The 14887-nt window shown below is 39.1% G+C and overlaps 1 protein-coding gene across 1 annotated transcript in view; it reads right to left on the bottom strand.

Moving 5' to 3' along the window:
• CNTN3 (contactin 3 (plasmacytoma associated)) overlaps positions 1-14887 on the bottom strand; it is a 275838-nt gene that overhangs the window by 82789 nt on the left and 178162 nt on the right. The gene's annotated exons all lie outside the window — the stretch shown is intronic.

The raw sequence follows: 14887 nt of genomic DNA, 5'->3' as shown, positions 1-14887 counted from the left end.
CCACTGGATTTGGACACACACACATAACATTTCTTGGCCAGGAAGAGTTGTGTATCTCCTTATCAAATGGTTTTATTTCATCTTACAGATGCTGTGGATTGTTAATTAACAGTATTTTTCTCTGTTCATTTGTTACCACAAAGCTCTCAGCGAAAATTGTGGATCTCAACTAAGTTGGTATATATTTTGTAAACTAACTTCATACATTCATTCCATAAATATTTATTAAATTTACAACACAGACCTGGCTCTGTCATAAGCAGTAAAGATTCCCTGGTGAGGATTTATGCTGTTCTTAAGAAACTTACATTCTAGGCAACTGGAACACTGGCATATTTTTTCTCCTCAGCGTTCACTTTGTGTATTACTTGATAAACTGTCTCAAATTCTTTGTGAAATATGACATGATATAAATAAATGAAATACACTAGAAGATATAAAGTTATTAAAAGTAGGCTAGAGTAATAAAGAAATAAAAAATACAATAAAGTATAAGTTTATAAAACTATCTAAACTAAAAAAACAAGATTTTACTAAACTTTGAAATACTATTGTTTTCTCAAGTAAATTCATAAATACTAGGAAAAAAATGTGTTTAAAATAATCTTTAAGCTAAAGGTGTTTCTTTATTTAGTATTTGAACGTAAAAGGTTAGAAAATAATCTCTTCTTTTCCAAAACAGGATATTTATATATTCCACCTCAATTATATATATTTTTTAGAATTTCAGACTCAAAAAGGTTCAGATACTCTCATCTTCCCATAAATACTACTCTAGCAATGAAATCTGCATTAAGACACAATTGTAAAATACACAAATAAGATCACGAAGTGGAAAATGGGTCAAAGTAAAGAATGAATTGTTCTGAGAGAGGCAGAGAAATTCACCTCAGTGTAACAATTCTACAGACTTTGTATAACAGATCATAAATTATGAGTAAGTCCTCTCCAGGGATCAGAATACAGGAGGCAGAAATCATCATTACCAATCTGCATTTTCATTTCTCTTTCACAGAAGTGTAAGGGAAACGGTGCTTCACTGGACATCTCATTTGACATCCATCCATCCAACCATCCATCAATCATCCATCCATCCACTCACCTGTTTCCATGAAGGGCTTCAGGGAGGAGGAAGAACATAGTAAAATATAGCACACTCCATATTTTTTAATAGAAAGCCTCAAGTAGAAATCTATAAAAAAATCAATTTTTTACATTTCTAAGAAATAGTTGCAATAAATTAAATTGGAAAATTATAAGTACTTTTAAGACATGGGAAGCTGTCCAAGAAAGAGTGACATGCACTTCAACAAATATTTGTGGAGTACTTAAAATGCAGTAAGTGTTTTGGAAAATACAAGTATGAGTAAGAATTATTCCTAATCCTTTAGACACAGTCTAAAGGTCAAGTTGGGAGCTGTATAATTCATGTACAACAAACATAAAATGTGATCATTAGGTAGGAAATATTATGTCATAAGTACAAATTCATCCACATCTACCTCAAGAATACACAGTCTTTTTTTCTCAGTTTCCACTACTGTGACCCTAAATCAAATCTCCATCTCGTTCTGTCATCCAGGTTGGAGTACAGCAGCATGATCACAGCTCACTGCAACTTCCAATTCATGGGTTCAAGCCATCCTTCTGCCTCAGCCTCCTAAATAGCTGAAACTACCAGTGTGCACCACCATGCCTGGGTAATTTTTTACACTTTTTGCAAAATGAGTGTCACTCTGTTGCCCAAGCTGGCCTTGAACTCCTGGCCTCAAATGATCCTCCTGCCTTGGTCTCCCAAAGTGCTAGGATTATAGGTGTGAGCCACTGAGCCCACCCCACAAGGCCTTTCTTGAAATGTAACATATAATGATACTTTCTTTTTCTTTATGGCTAAAAAAAATATTATCTTTTCCACTTATTTATATTCTTTCTGTTCCTTATGCAAGCTCCATGAAGAAGAGACCATGTCCGTCTTAATTCACTGTGGTATCTTCAGAGTCTTACACATGGCAGGGCACGTGGTAGGTGTTCCAGATTGCATTTCCAAAAGGTGAACACAGTATTTCTCAACCCTCTTGCCCCACTAAATCCTTGCCACTCTCCCATTAAAAGGCTCATTGATGGATGACTAAAGAAAATGTGGTACATATGTAAACAGAATATTATTCAGCCTTACAAAAGAAGGAGATTCTGCTATTTGTCACAACATGGATGAACCTAGAGGACATTATGTGAAATGAAGTAAACCATACATAGAAAGGAAAATACTGTATAATCTCACTTATATGTAGAATGTTTTACAGTTGAAAAAAAAAAAGTAGAATGGTGATTCCCTGGAGCTGGAGGACGGGGGAGATGGAGAAATGCTGGTCAAAGGACAAAGGTTCCATTATGCAGACTGAGTAAGCTCTGGAGCTCTAGTATACAGCATGGGAATTATAGTTAATTGCACTGTATTATGTACTTGAAATTGCTAAGAGTGCTGATCTTAAGTATTCTCAACACACACACACACACACACAAATGGTAACTATGTGGGGTGATAGATATGATATGTTAATTAGCTTGATTGTGGTACTGACTTCACAGTGTATACATATATCAAAATATTACCTCGTGCTCCTTAAATATATGTAATTTTTACTTGTCAAGTTTACCTTAATAAAATCAAGGGGAAAAAAGTAAAGTCTAACTTCTCTCCCTTTGAATTTGGATAGCTTGTGACTCACTGGTCACCAGTGGAATGCAGGGAGAGTGATGGTGTCTTCAGAGCCTAGGCAATTCAGCTTCCACCTTGCTAGCTTGAACATTCACTCTTAATGCCTTTAGCTGCCATAGGTAGGCATTATGACTCTCGCTGAGGCCATGATAGCATAGGAAGCCCATACTCGCCCATGTGGAGAGACCACAAGCAGAGGCCTTGAGCTTCATGAGAGGAGAGAGTATAATGTACACCTATCTTCCAGCTGCTGTCTCCAGCCCCTATCCCACTGCAGCCACAAGAGACACACCGAGCAAATACTGCCTTTTCAACCAATCTCTGCCGGAATGTCTGACCCATGGAAACTTTGAGAGATGATAAAATGATTGTTGCTTTACACCATTACAATGTTTTAGCAGGGCACATGGTGCTCATGTCTGTAATCTTAGAACTTTAGGAGGCAGACGTAGGAGGATTGCTTGGGGCCAGGAGTTTAAGACTAGCCTAGGTAACACACTGAGACCCCATCTCTAAAATATATATATATATAAATTAGCAAGGTGTGGTGGCGCATGCCTGTAGTCCCACTCACTCTGGAGGCTGAGGCAGGAGACACACATGAGCCCAGGAGTTGGAGGCTGCAATGAGTTATGATCATGCATGCCATTGTACTCCAGTCTGGATGACACAGTGAGACCCTGTCTCTCAAAAAAAAAAAAAAAAGTTTTAGAGTGATTTGTTATGCAGCGAAAGTTAATGAGAACAGAAGATGTTAAATAAATATTTGATGAATAAATGGAAGTTGAAATGAACAAAGATGTACAGAGCAGAGGCTGAGGGTACAAAGAGGGATAAGGCTTTGCAAGAATACAGGTGAGATGGTCTCCTACACAGACAGACATAATACACTGTGTTAAGTGATACTACTGAATATATAAAGAAACCAAAAGGGTAAAACAGAAGAAAGAGCAATTATCTTGCCTATTCAGCTCCAGAAAGGCTTCTCATAGCAAGTAACAATAAAGCTGGACCTTCACTGATACGTGAGGGTTTTCTAGGTTGAGAGGAAAAGATATTCCAGTCAGAGAAAACTGCAAGACTACAAATACAGAATGCAAGGAAAATTCTGCTTCTTTCTCTTCTTCTTTCTTTTCAGTATTATTCAAAAGGTAATGATATATGAACTCTTGTACTGCATCTTGATTTTGTTAAAACAGTCAATATTCTCACTTCTAGAGAAAGCTCCTTTTTTCCCCCATCTTAAAAATATTAAAAGAAAAAATGCAAAAGTACCATGTAATGATATCGGGCGTTTCTATGATTGTGTTAATATTTTTTTCTTTGAATTTCAAGTGAGAGCAGGGAAATAGAACAGACATTTGTCTATGGTTAAAAGCATGTGGGATTTTTGGGCCTGAGTGAGAAATGCTGTATGACCAAAAGAATACGGTATAGGTAGTAACTTCCTGTAAATAAAACATTTATATTGAGCAAGGATATGAATTATTTATCCAGTCCTAACAATGAACTGGCTTGAAGTAGATTCAAATCCCCAGCACATTCAGATTCATTAACCTACATTCCCCTATCAAAATCATAACACTGACAAAACAGATTTTAAGGTGGCCTTAACTTCTATAATCCATAAAGAGCAAATTTGAAATACGGATCTAAGAACTGCAGGGTTATCTGCAAAATTTAGTTGACATGATTTTACAGACCATGTGTCAGCAATCTGTTTAAAATAATATTTGGGTGGAATTTACTTAAGAAGGTTTAAATAATGTGGAATTCAGTTGATTGTTCTAAAAAAGAAAGGTCTGTACTTACCTTTCTTTTCAGCTCAGACTTATTACTCTTAAGGCATCTGAGTAACATGATGAAAACAGTTAAGAAATAATAAAGAAGACATACAAGCAGCAAACAAACATGAAAAAATGCTCAACATCACTAATTCTCAGAGAAATTCAAATTAAAACCACAATGAGATACCATCTCACACCAGTCAGAATGGCTATATTAGAAAGTTAAGACATAGCAGATGTTGGTGAGGGTACACAGAAAAGGGAACATATATACCGTTAGTGGGAATGTAAATTAGTTCAATTCTTATGGAAAATGGCATGGAGAATTTTCAAAGAACTAACAACATAACTACCATCCAACTCAGCAATCCCACTACTGGGTATCTACCCAATGGAAAATAAATCATTCTAATAAAAACCCACCTGTACTCCTATGTTTATCACAGCACTATTCCCAAGAGTAAAGTCATGGAATCAACCTAGTTGCCCATGAACAGTGTACTGGATAAAGAAAATACGGTACATATGAAGAATGGAATATTATGCAGTCATAAAACAGAATGAAATCATGTCATTTGCAGCCACAAGGATGCAGATGGAGGCCATTATTGTAAGTAAATTAACATAGAAACGCAAAATAAAAAAACACACGTTCGCCCTTATAAAGTGGGAGCTAAACAGTGGGTACACACCGACATAAATATGGAAACAACAGATCTTGGGAACTCCAGAAGTGAGGAGGAAAGCAGGGACACCAGGATTGAAAAACCATGCTTTCATAGGGCATGTTCACTATATCTGGGTGATGCGTTCAATAGAGGCCCAAACCCCAGCACTACACACTGTGCCCTTGTAAAAAACCTGCACATTTGCCCTCTGAACCTACAATTAAGTAAGTAAATACATAAGTAGATAAATACATGAAAGTCATATTAACAGCATCAGAAACCTTTTTCTGAGCATCTACAGGGAAGTCATTTTAGCAGATAATTTACACACATTGTTTCAAACTTTGCAATCCACTGAGATTTTAAAAGGGGGGTCCCCCAGAATGTGAGAGAAATGAGGCAGGGATAAAGTTGGAAATAATTTGTCCACAGGAAACTTTGGGTTTCTATGCCTATCAAGGAAACCAATTTCTTTAACTCATCCCTCACTAAGAGCGTGTGCCACACAAATGCCACCTACGAGGCTGACTAACTCTGTTTAAGGATTCCTGGCCTCATTTTCCAGTAAGGAAGCCAAGGCTCAGGAATTATGTAACTTGTCTAACACCCCATAGGTGGCATGTGACACAGCCAAGATCTGACCCACATCTTTCTGACTTCCATGCTTTTCCCTTTCCATATGCTAAAATTAAAGGAGCAAATAAAACATACATTTAACTTCATCTGACACAGTGAATAATGCACACAGCAATTCGTATACTGCATGCCAATTAGGCATAAATAATTCATGTAAATAATGATACAAATACCCACACAGAAACGGAAGCTGTCTGGTGGTTATAGGGGAAGATCTGTAGGTATGTGCTGCTGGTGGAGGGTAGGGTATTAGAGAGAGGAGGTGCTTATCACACCATGAGCCCCATCCCTTACCCAAACTCTGGGATTTCATTGACTCATCTCCTGATTATCTTTGCTCTGAAATCAGCTTAATCTTCTCATAGAGTATGGGGGTTATTGGCAAAGGACCTCATTCCTTTTCTTTTTCCAGCTGAAAGCATATGAGAAATGGAGGTATGGGTTGGGGAAGCCAGGTCAGGAAGGCAGCCGCTCTCTACTCTCTAGAACTCTTGCTTATTTACCCAGATATCTCAATCATCCCTTTAAGAGAAGAGATCTGCCTCCAATGTTCACCTCCTTTGAAGAAGAGGAATGGTTTTCTATCTGTGGAAGAACTCAAGCCGGGCTTTCTTATTTTCATGATCATATGTGAACTTTGCCACTGACACAACTGGAATAAAGGAATAAATACCCAGTTTTGCTTCTTGCCTGTGCAGTCCTTTCTGTTTGGACAGCATGTTCCCCACTCTTTTGCTTTGCTGCATTTTACATGCCTTCCTTTGAGATGTCTGCACTCATGGAGCTGCTCTTCTGCTTCCCAGGGCTGAGACAGCATCTCTTCTCTGTGATTCTTACTGGTTTAAAAGACCAGTTGGCAACCGTCTCTATAAACACTTTCACTAAAGGCAGGATGGCAATGTCCAGTATGCTCAGCCAGTCCTAGTTTACACATGTTGTCTTGGAGGTAATTACTAACAGTGCCCCCTTTCCCTTCTAAAATGTCCCAGTTTGTAGAATAACTTCCATGGTCACCTTAATCATATAGTCTATTCCACTGTAACTGATGGTTTAGTTATCCACATTCTCAACAGACTGTGGGCTTTTTGATGGCTCCTTGATGTCTCTTATTCATCTACGTATTCCCAGAGATGGACATAATACCCAGTGAAAAATAACAATATGATAAATTAGTAAACGACATGGAGTACCTTCCTTCCAGGCAGGAGGCGGGGACATCAATCTATCTGGTTGTTAAAAGTGATGGCATCCACATATGAAATAAAATTCTCCCTGTGCTTCAAGATTCAACACTTAGAGATTAAAGTAAGATACAGGAGCCAAAGACTCACTGAGATCTCAGCTCTGTATCTGAGGGTAGATTCACTGAAACTCAGAGCTTGCACACCTACCTGGCAGTTGTGAGGGAACAACTGTTTTGATGGGTAGACCACGGATGAAGGGGAAGATTAAAATAAAGTCAGGCTTTTTGGATGAAGGGGATAGTGGAAGGCTGACAGAGATGGGAGCAGCATTTTGAACAGTATGAAGAAAAGTGGACTACACTGTGAGGAGAGGAGCCAGGTAGTGTAAGGGAAGGGGGAAGAGATGGAGACAGACACATTCCTTTGGCAAAGGAATCCCTGTTCTTCATTTAAAAGCTTGAGCCAAGGGGAAGTGCCACCTAAAACAGATCTGTTGGATAGTGACAGCGTTTCTAGACACATCTTTATCAAAGTGAGGCTGTGGCCACTAGGAGTGGCAATGACAGAAATGCTAAGAGGTCTTGGCTCTGAAAGAATCATCCTGGTTGTTTGCAAAAGTTTAGATTCTGCTTGTAAATACCATCATCACATGACTCAGTATTTCATAAATGGCAAAGGTGACCAGTTAAGAGCATTTCTTGAGCTTTTAAACTCCTATATGAAACTACTTGATTAGGGTGGAGATGAATGTAAAATTGCATATAGCTTTTACAATTAAGGCATAATTTAAATACAGTATGATACGTCTTGTTGGGAGCAGGCTCCCTGAAATCCGGCCATAAACTGGCCCCAAAACAGGCCATAAACAAAATCTCTGCAGCACTGTAACATGTTCATAATGGCCCTAACGCCCAAGGTGGAAGGTTGTGGGTTTAAGGGTATGAGGGCGATGAACACCTGGCCTGCCCAGGGGAAAAAACCACTTAAAGGCATTCTTAAGCCACAAACAATAGCATGAGTGATCTGTGCCTTAGGGACACGCTCCTGCTGCAGTTAACTAGCCCAACCCATTCCTTTAATTCCGCCTATCCCTTCGTTTCCCATAAGGGATACTTTTAGTTAATCATATATCTACAGAAACAATGCTAATGACTGGTTTGCTGTTAATAAATACATTGGTAAATCTCTGTTCAGGGCTCTCAGCTCTGAAGGCTGTGAGACCCCTGATATTTCCCACTTCACACCTCTATATTTCTGTGTGTGTGTCTTTAATTCCTCTAGCGCTGCTGGGTAAGCGTCTCCCCGACCAAGCTGGTCTCGGAAACACTTTCAGATGCAGAGTTCTGTGCATTTTAACAGATGAATGCAGTCACGTCATCTCTCACAATCATGAGCTACAGCAGGTCCCTCACCCCAAAAATCCTTCTATGTCCCCAAGAGTCAACTTCTATACCCACTCCCAGCCTCTGGCAAGCAGTGATCACTATTTTTTTCCCTAAAACTGCTCCTTTTTCAAAAATGTGACATAAATTGAATAATAGAGCATATAATGCTTATTGCATTTTAATGCCAGCTTTTATCTATGTGCAGGAAATACATTAAGATTGGGTAATACCTTTGAAAAACATTGCCCAGATTATAGTTATTCAAATTTGGAAAAAAAAAAAAAAACTTTGCTCTTTCTCTAAAAGGCATTTAATTTTTGATAGCATTAAATGTTGCATAAAACATCTGAAATGATTTTAATGTATTAATTAGAAGCAATGAGCCATTCTTTTACTTTCTCCTGACTGAGGTTATTGCAATAAAATATTTACTATTATAAGCAATAGCATTCAAATGAAGGACTCCATTTAAAAAACTAATTAGCTACTATGTTTTAAATACCACTAAGTGATAGAGATAAGTTAAACAATTTTTAAAATGGGCCAACTGGCTCTTTCTCACAAACCATGCCTGTTCACATTCTCAAGGGTCTTTTTCAATGTTAGTTTCCTTAAAAGAGACAAAACATACAGTTTTGATTTGTCTTTTTTGGAAATAGGTGGATTTAAGTGAATGAATGAATGAAACAGCAAAAAACATTGACACCGGGTGAAATACTATTGAATATTGGAAAAGGGCAGGAAATTTTTGTTTATTCAAAAATGTTTCTTGCTGCAGGGAGAAAAAAAGCAGAATAATTTTACCCAATATTGGATTGGATAATACCAATATAAAACAAACCAAAAAAGCCAAAATAAGAAAGAAAAACCTTTACTCAATACTGAATGCCAGTAATTATGAAGTTTAGAATAGTCGAGCACCAGGTGACTTGACACTTACTTAATAAATCAATCACTAAATCACTAACTGAGACCGTAACACAGTTCTCTTTACTCATAACTTGCATGTACAAGAGTTTCAGAGGCAGGCTGTACAGTATCTACCATTTAATGACATCTACCCTTCCTAGAAAATTGTATCCACTACAATGGCTCAGCTACCATCTCCAAGCTCACAACACATAAATTGCTATTCTATAACCTGAGTCTTTCTCCTAAGTTCCAGATTCAGTCAACCTTTGTATGCACAGATATATCCAGTTGGTTTTTCAGTAGGTATTTCAAACTCAACCAATCTCAAACTGAACGTATCCTATTTGCCCTCATTTCTGCCATTTCTATAAGGTTCCCTGTCACACTGAATGGGTCTCCCATGCTCCCTGATTCCTAACCCGGAAATCTAGGATTTATCCTTGACTCCCGTCTTCTCTTCAAATCATGCCTCTAATCAACAGGTCTTGTTGATGGAACATTTTCTCAAACTCCTCAAGGCTTCCCTTCATTCCCACTGTCATTTCTTAGTTCAGGCTGTAACACTGTTTTGCTCAGATTGGTGGATTGCTGCTAATGAGGAATCTTGCCTTCAGTCTTGGTACCACTTCAACCCATCTGCTGGTACCAGTGTTTTTTTTTTTTTTTTTCTTGTTTGTTTTGAGACAAGTTCTCGCTCTGTTGCCCAGGCTGGAGTGCAGTGGCAAGGTCTCGGTTCACTGCAACCTCCACATCCTGGGTTCAAGCAATTCTCATGCCTCAGTCTCCCCAGTAATTGTGATTACAGAAGTGTGCCACCATGCCCAGCTAATTTTTGTGTTTTTAGTAGAGATGGGTTTCACCATGTTGGCCAGGCTGATTTCAAACTCCTGGCCTCAAGTGATCCACTTGCCTTGGCCTCCCAAAGTGCTGCGATTACAAGCATGAGCCACCACACCCTGCTGGTCCTCTTTTTTAAACAGAAATTTAATCCCGTATGTCTTCTCCTTTGATTTTATTTTGTTGCTTCCCACTGCTTATGGAATAGATCCCAAACTCCCTAATTCGGGTACACTGTCATTGACAGTAAGACCCCTGCTTACCTCTACTGCCCAATTCTCTCTGCCCACTCTCTGTCATGGCACCTTAAAATGGAGGTCCACTGAAAAATCAGTTAATCAAGTACCTGCTATGATCTGAATATGTCCCTCCAAAAGCCATGGTGAAACCTCATGCTCATTGCGATGGTATTAAGAAGGGGGGGCTTTGGGAAGTGATTAAGACATAGGGGCATAAGGTCAGTACCCTTGCAAAAGAGGTTGAATGGAGCTGCCTTGCCCCTTCTACCATATGAGGATGCAGCAACAGGGCCCCATCAATGCAGCAGAGAGTGAGCCCTCACCAGACTGGTGCCTTGTTCTTAGACTTCCCAGCCTCCAGAACTGTAAGCAATAAACTTCCATTATTTATAAATTACCCAATCTAGTATTTTGTTATAGCAGCCCAAATGAACTAAGATAGTACCCAAACCATGACTGGCCTCTGTAGCTTTGCACATGCTGTCCCTTCTGCCTGGAACACTTTTCTCCAACAAAAACCCCGATCATCTTTCAAGTCTTGCTGCAGACATCACCTTCTCCAGGGAGCTTGCCCTGATCCCTAATTTGGAAATAGAGTCTTCCCAGGTGATCCCTGAACACCCTGTACTTTGCCAATTGAGTTTTATTGTACCTGTCCTGTTATCTGTCTGTGTGCCCTGAAAAGCTAAAAACAATGGCATAGACGTATCTGATAAATAACAAATACTTAGTGCCTAGCATATAGTAGGTACTCAAGGTATTCTCAAATGTGAATTTAACTGTGAGAGCCCAGGAATCACTTTTTGCAGGATAAGCCTTTGTTATCTACTCAGAGCAGCTTTTTGAAGACCACTGTTGAGCAGTAATACATTTACTACTCTAGCTTGAAACGCTCTCCATACTTGAAAGAAACAACTCTCATTTCTTCAAAGCAATTCTGTAATTTAGGTGTCTCACTGACTTAGATCCACATTATCACCACTGATTCATAATTGCAAAGCTGTTATTGTGCTGATATTTTGAGACGGAGTGTCACTCTGTTGCCCAGACTGGAGTCTCAGCTCACTGCAAGGTCTGCCTCCCAGGTTCACATCATTCTCCTGCCTCAGCATCCTGAGTAGGTGGGACTACAGGCGCCCGCCACCATGTCCAGCTAATTTTTTTTTGTATTTCTTAGTAGAGGTGGGGTTTCACTGTGTTAGCCAGAATGGTCTTCAACTCCTGACCCTCGTGATCCACCCGCCTCGGCCTCCCAAAGCGCTGGGATTAACGGCACAAGCCACCGCGCCTGGTCGATTATTCAAACATATTATTATATGATTTACATAGAAGGCACATTTATCAGTTTATCCAATCCTTTTTTTTTTTTGGAAGGAGGAGTTTCCCTCTTGTTGCCCAGCTGGAGTGCAGTGGCACGATCTTGGCTCAACGTAACCTCTGCCTCCCAGGTTCAAGCCTCCCAAGTAGCTGGGATTATAGGCATGTGACATCACGTCCAGCTAATTTTGTATTTTTAGTAGAGGCAGGGTTTCTCCATGTTGGTTGGGCTGGTCTCGAACTCCCGACCTCAGGTGATCCGCCCGCCTTGGCCTCCCAAAGTGCTGGGGTTACAGGCATGAGCCACTGTACCCAGCCTCAGTTTATTCAGTGCTTAAGAAAAGTATTTAATCCTTTGTTTGTTTTCTGATTTAGACCTTGAATGACACATATACAGAATATTACCTTAATCAAAATGTATTTGCTGCCAGTGGCCTTTAAGTTAGGCTAGAGAAAGCTTTCACCTTTATCGTAAGTTTCTTATTCACTGACAAGTCCAGATTAGCCTCTTAAAAAAACTAAAAATCAAATACATTTCAAATTTTGTCACAAATATCCCCCAAAAAATTGTCTTATATTCTTGAATGCACCAATGACTTCATTTCTCCTTCAAATAAGATTGAATCCGCATTTTAAAAGTTGTAACAGTCCATGATCTAACAACCACAATAAATCTACCATTTAACATGTTTTTCTGATTTGGCTGAAGCCTGCAGATCAAGTCAAGAGGGAAAGATCCGGGGCTTTCATTGCCAAGTGATGGCTGTGGCCACTCTGATTTCCCATGGACTTGGAGGAGGTTCAAGTCCGCAACTTGTTCCATAATTGCTTCTAGCAGGCTTCTCCCTAAGCATCAAGGCCCTGGCTCATCAGTGATTTTTGCTGTTCAAAATGATAAAAACAAAATTCAAACGACACATCTAAGGAGGATTGGAACACTATGGACCCTCTTTTAAATATATTCCCTCTTTTTTACAGATATCTTCATATATGAAAGCTTATGATCTGTAGGGGAGATATTAGAAATATATCATACAAAGCAGAGTGTCAGGAGGCTTGAAAGGGACAGAGAACTAACTATTATTACCATGAGACACTGCTGGGTTAGCAATTATTTTCCTTTCTCTCCTTAAAAACACACTTTCAATTTTTTTATTGGGTGCATTCCCATCCAGAAGAAAAAAAAATAACAAAAACAAAAACAAAAACAAACCACCTGTATTTCCCAGTTTCTCTTGCAGTTAAATGTGGCCAGGGAATGAATTTCTGATTAGTATGGTCTAAGGAAGAGTGTTGTATAGGACTTCTGGGAACACTCTTAAACAGAAGGAAGTGCATTCTTACTTCTTCCTTCCTCCTTGATGTTGCCTGGGATGTCACTGGGAGGCTGGCGTTAAAACAGTGGTTTTGTTTCACGAGTTGAGAGTGATGGGACAGCAAAACAGCAGGGCCTGCATTCCTTTTGAATGGAGAGTCCAGGTAGCCTTGATGGTCAGCCTTCACAGTGACCAACCAACCAATGAACAGCCAACCAACAAACAAAAAAATTCTTTTTCAGCCACTTTAACTTTCAAAATTTTACTTACAACATGATCTCATTCTTAGAGATCAGTATATGTATATGTACAAATATCAGGCTAAATACTGATTTTACGGTGACTATGTAAGGAAGGATATATTATCTCTATATTACGGAAGAGGAAACGAAGGTTCAGAGGTATTACATAGCTGATCTAATGACACTAAATTGTGTTCAAAAATCTTTGAACACAAAAATGTCAGCAGTTATAAAGGAAGAGTTAACTTCCAGCATAGTCAAAATTAAATAGCTTGTGCCACAAATCTGTACTTGCATTAAGTATAGGTTAAAGTATTAAGTGGCTAAATCAGAAATTCCAGGTTAGATCCTGGAACTTATACATTTTTACCAGCACCATCACTATACAATGTGGATATAAATCTCTCCTTGTGTATCGCTAGCTAAATTTCTTAATCCTTTTATCCCCTTTAAAAATTAAGATTAAAAGCCTCTACCTACTATATTTGCTACTGTGCGACAAGTTGATTTAGTATTGTACAAAGCATTGATGTCCACGGGAAATAATCTCTATTTAATTCATGTATATTATTGAATCAATTAAAAAAATTTTGAAAACAAAAATGTCAGCAGTTCCATATGAAGAGTTAACTTCCAGCATAGCCAATATTAACTAGTTTGTGCCACAAGCCCGTAGTTGTTTAAACCGGCTTACAAAATCAAACTGCAAATCACTAATTAACCTCCTGTTCCAGAAATCTATTCTGTGCAGCCTAGCATTTGGCTGGATTGTGTCAAACCACTCAGTTCACAATTTTATCTTGTCATCCTGCTGTGTCTGCCTTTTAATGAAGGTATCTTTGGTTAAATACTGGAGGAACTACAGATTGTGCTGTTCTAACCAACTTGTCTAAATATACCTTTGGGCCTATAATCTAAAAGCCGTTCAACCTGGTCATGTGCCATCTGATGCTGTGATTTTAGAAAAGCAAATCCACATTTCTTGGCCTAAGGTTTTATTGTTTGTTTGTTTTCCTTTCATTTCCAAAGTAATAATTTGGACTCTATGACTTCAACGGCTGAGACCACCTAAAAGATTCTGGGCTCCCTGTACAAAATGTGGTTCTGATAAAGCTTAATGGTTATGTCCCAGAGTCAAACAGAATGGCTCCCAATCCTGGCTATGTGACTTCAGACAAATTAATTCCGCTAAGTTTCCATTTTCTCATTACCTGCAGAAATATTTCAAGGTGATAATTCACGTAGTGTTCTGTGTTAAGTTTCCTATTGCTGTTATAAATGACCACAAACCTGATGGCCTAAAACAACATCAATTTGTTCTCTTACAGTTCTGGAGGTCAGAAGTCCAGTATATGTCTCACTGTGCTAAAATCAAGATTCAGAAGGGCTGCATTCCTTCCGAATCTGGAATCATTTTGTGCTCATTCAGGTTGCTGGTGGAATTCAGCCTCTTGTGGTCATGGAACTGAAGTCCCTATTTTCTGGCTCCTTCCCCCATCTTCACAGCCAGCAACAGTCATCAGGGTCTTTCTCAGGCTTCAGGTCTCTCCTGCCCCTTCTGTGATTATCACAGCTCTCTGACCAATCCTTCCACCTTCCTCTTCCTCTCCTAAGGGCTCAGGTGATGACTTTGGGCCCATCCAGA

This window comes from Mandrillus leucophaeus, unplaced genomic scaffold (genome assembly GCF_000951045.1).
Source record: "Mandrillus leucophaeus isolate KB7577 unplaced genomic scaffold, Mleu.le_1.0 Scaffold485, whole genome shotgun sequence".
Taxonomy (NCBI): Eukaryota; Metazoa; Chordata; class Mammalia; order Primates; family Cercopithecidae; genus Mandrillus; species Mandrillus leucophaeus.
The sequence above is the reverse complement of the archived record's forward strand: the minus strand, read 5'-3'. Positions and strand labels throughout refer to the sequence as shown.